Raw genomic sequence first — 4,725 nt, forward strand, 5'->3', positions numbered from 1 at the left:
ATCATGCAGTACAATCACACACACTATTCACACACTAAGGACAATGACAATCAGCCTACCACATATGTCTTTGGACTGGGGGAGGAACTAGGAGTACTTGGAGGAAGACCCAAAGCAAAGGGAGAACATGCAAACCCCAAACCTTGGAGTTGTGAGGCAAACTTCCTAATCATTAAATACCACATAAGCTAGTTAGGTTTTTTTTTTTAAGAAAGAATTTCTCAAGTTTAGTAAATTTCATTCATTCAGTTGGAATAGGCTAATACGCTTAATGCTTAAGGGTAAAAAAAAAAAGCTAGCTAGATAACTTAACTAAATACTGTACTTACTGGAAATACTACGGATACTGCCGTAGAAGAGTATTGTTGCCAATTGTGCCACTTCTTGACTGTACACAATATTTACAATGTTTTCAGATAATTATTGCATCTCAGTGTATACTTTAATACAGTCAATAAAGTGAAAAAGTTATTTACAATAAAGTGTTATTCTTGAATCAAATACTTATTTATATGAAAAAAGTATTCACATTTTTAAGAATTCAAAAGTTCAGCATTTCTGTAATGTTCCCTGCTGTTAGTGTTTTTTAGGTCACTGTGTTAGGAGAGACAATGTACACTTGTACACCATCTGAATGAGAACTGTTAGTTGCCATTGTTTGTCGACCGAGTTTATTTTGAGACATGTGCAAAGTGTTTTGTTTCCAACATTCATGTTGGAAATCCAGACTATATGAATAGTTTTATATATCAGTGGTTGATTTACTACTGGCTGATGCGTGTTAGCAATTGAAAAAAAAACTGTAATAACAGGGATGCTAATAATGATCCCTAGATATTGTTTCAACAGTTAAAGTATGAAGAATGCTAAGCTAATGTTATGCTTCATTAACCAGGATAATTGAGAGAAGCCTGTTTACTGTAACGAGTTTTTTCCCTTTCATAATGAACACGGTCAAATTCAGTGAGTCATATTTGCATCTTTCTTCGACTTCCTTCCGCAACGTCTCGCTTGAATTCTCATTCTGTTTGTCTCCTTTATTACTGTCTTCTCCAAGAGGGAAGAAAGAGTGCAGAGGATCTGGGAGCAAGCCAGCTGACCTTCGGACAACCTCAGAGATAGAGATAGTGATGGAAAGTAAAAGAGAGAGGGAAAGAGCGTAACGGAGAATAAGAGATGGATCTGAGCCACCATTCTTCTCAGCTTCACACACTTTGTGCTATATGTTCTGTAGCCTTTTCATCCCGGCGCCTCCTGGGTGCAGACAGCATATGATCAAAGGGTAAAGACTTTTAGACTAAAATGTCCAGCCTTTCTGTATGTATTTGTGTATGTAAGTGAATGTACGATATGTGTGTAAGTGTGTGTGAGTCAGGGCTCACTCTTCAATCTTCTGTCTGTCCTCAGATAACAGGAGCTCATTGTGAAAAGCTCTCTCTCTCTCTCTCTCTCTCTCTCTTGTGATGCCCCGCTCTCTCAGCCTGACCCACTTCAATGTCATGTCTCCTTTCAGCAGTAACAACGGCTCAAATTTAAACCCTTACATCTGAGTAAAACTCTGCACTTCATAAATAATAATGAATGCTGACACACAAAACATTTACTTGCCTTTTTCCTTACCACAGATGTTCTTGGTTGTATCTTACCCATGTGAGCTCCTCCTCTACAGCACTGCATTCATTGGTGGGGAGGATCTGCAGGAATGCTGCTGTAGGTGCCAACACAGTCGAGCAGGCCCGCTATGTTCCAGTGCTGAAGATAAGTGAGGCCTGTGTGGAGTGTGTGCTGAGTAGTTGAAAACCAACAGAGACTGGCACAAGAGTATTTGACCCTGTTAATATGTGTGTGTGTGTGTTTCTGGCAAGTTTACTTATTTATCTTAATTTGTAGATTTCTCTGAACTGATAATCAAATTCTTTGGTAAGCTAGTGGTCATTCTTTAGAGGGTATGTGTTTTGTGTGTGTGTGTGTGTATCTTAGGGGTGTTACCAAATACAGAAATGGTGCTTAAAATTAATAGATAACAATGTGGCAGCGTGCCTGAAGATTGGTAATGATATGCAACTCCAGAGAGGGAGAAGCTGGGGGCAGAGGTGAGTCTGGAGACCATTCCTTACTGACCCAGAGAGCACAGGTTTCCAGGATGCAATGGGGAATTTTTAGGTTACCAAAAATAACATAAAAATATGGTTCAAAAATATGAACTAAAGGTTAAGTTTGACCTGGGATTAATTGAGAAGACCCAGAGTGATTGGAGCAGCCTGTTGGATTTAGTACTTCAGATTAACGGGTCAGTCAGTTTTTGTGTGGACTTTAGAAAAGTCAACATACACACATATTTAAAGTTACAAATAGGAGGTGTACGATTATACTCACTGTCCAGAAAGCAGAAAGTTTTTAATTTCATACTAGTCAGAAGCTTGCAGGATCACTTTGAATGCATTAACAGTAATTATTCAGTTATCTTTAGTAACAGCCTGGTCAGGGTTGTGCTTCTTTAAATTATACTACTGGCTTGTTTATATTTTGGGAAATCGAAGCAGCTAAATGTTAAAATGTCTCAGAGAGGTAAAAAAAAAAAAAAAGAAAACACTTCTGTCTATACACTGTATCTCTAGTTATTAAAAAAAAACCTCCTGTAGGCCACACCCACTTCCTACAGGGGAAAAAAATGCTGAAGGTGATAATGGTTCTAGCGGTTTATTTATTCTGCAAATTAAGACTCTGACACTGAAATTCCACTTGTGTTGACCTGTCACAAACATGACCTACTTTATTAGGAGTTAACTAGCCAGCCGTTTAAGTTTAAGAGCAGATGGCCATGGTGACGTTTCATAAAGGCGTGTTCAGATTTAGAGATTTAGTGATTTATTCAGTGATCCTGGCATTTTAGCCATGATGAAGGTATTGCATCATGTCAGGAGATGTTGGGAGCTGCTTTGTGATGTTGCAAATTCTTTCCTACAGTTAAAAACTTTGTCAGAACACATCCAGTAAACTTTTGAACTTTTAAATAATTGAACGTTCTAGGAACAAGTTCAGAGAACCATAACATTCATAAAACGTTATGCTAACATAAAAACTGCTAGCTAGGGCCAATGTTTACTGAGTGATTACTTTGTTAGAGTTAAACAAAAGTGGATCATACAGCAGGTGGAGTGTGTGTGTGTGTGTGTGTAAGAGAGATGAAGAATTGGTAATCGGTTGAGGTGACTTCTTAGCTGTGGATCTGTCTCTCTGTCTCTCATTAGAGATCCTTATGGCTGACCCATGGCCCTCACTGCCTTTCTTCCTCCCTCTCTCTCTCTCTCTCTCTCTCTCTCTCTCTCCCTCTCTCTCTCTCTTTCTCTCTCTTCTTGCTCCCTGTCTCCCAGCACCTGGGGCTTCCTGAATTAGGAAAAGTCCTAATTCCCTCAGGACAATAAAACACAGATGGTAGCTTCTTTCTCCCTCTTTTATTCTCTAAAAAATCTTTCTTTCAGACATGCATGCTGGTCAATGTACATACTAGTGTGTCTGTGTGCGTGTGTATGTCTGTGTGTGAGAGAGAAAAAAGCAGCATATGAGTATGAGTAGAAATGGGGTACATATGGAGGACAGCTGCTGTAAAAATCATGACAGAAGGTCAGAGGACTTTGCTTGCAGGACAAAGGACCGACGTTGAGTTCAGCCCTACCTGTTTTCCTGAGTATATAGATCTCTTGGATCTATATACATGTGGAGAATGTGCATGTGTGTGTGTGTTTGTGTGTCTCAAAATAGACAGAACTGTTGTTTCTAACTATAGTCTTTATTTACTGTTAGAAAGCTGGATGGAAAAAAGTCTCTATGGCTTCAGACAAAAGAAAGCGAGCACACTGGGTGCGTCTCAAACAGCTTTCTGCTTCAGTAGCCAGGGCACTGATCAGAGAGTCAGACAATTTAAGTGCTGTCTCAATTGCAATATCCTTCCAGTGTACTGGAATATTTGTCTATGCTGCCTTACTGGAAATTATGTCATATTTTCTGAAGTCTCTCAAACTCTCAGCCCACTTCATTTACAAATGTGAGTAGCTGTTATCGCTGTTGTAGCTCAAATGGATATGACATTCTATGTAAGGTTTGTTGTTTAATGATTTCAAAAACTTCACTAGCTAGCTTACAACCCTGCGTTAAGCTGATTGAGAGCTTTACTAACAGCCGGCTTTCTCCTCTGGCTTCCTTTGAAGGGCCGGAAGTGCTGGGGTCATGTGCTTCTTTAGAACACTCACATATTTGCAACAATGTCCATTGTTAAAAGCGCTATACAAATAAATTGAATTGAACTGAAACATAGCCATGGACCTCACTTACTTTTTCTTTATGCAACTGAACACCGTGAACATACACCCACAATCTATACAGTGACATCCACACACTTAATCACACATTACTATTCTCTGTTTTAAAGCTGTGTCTTTTCCCCCCCAAGTGCTCCAGGCTGGATTGGCACAACACAGTACCACATCTTTATGAGGGTTTTTTTTGAGGTAGTGACCCCGTGCCAGGCCAGATGCACGGCACGCCCGTGCCAGCCCTCCCTCCTAGCCCCTAAACTTCCCTTTCCAAATTCTTGCAAGATTGTAAAATTGTGTTTGTTCTCACACACGCACACTTTCTCTCACTCCGTTCTTCGGTCTGAAGAGCAAATTAAGAATTGCGTGTCATTATACTGTGCAAGAAAAAACCAAGACAACATCTTGAGCC

Source organism: Hemibagrus wyckioides, linkage group LG03, assembly GCF_019097595.1.
Source record: "Hemibagrus wyckioides isolate EC202008001 linkage group LG03, SWU_Hwy_1.0, whole genome shotgun sequence".
NCBI lineage: Eukaryota > Metazoa > Chordata > Actinopteri > Siluriformes > Bagridae > Hemibagrus > Hemibagrus wyckioides.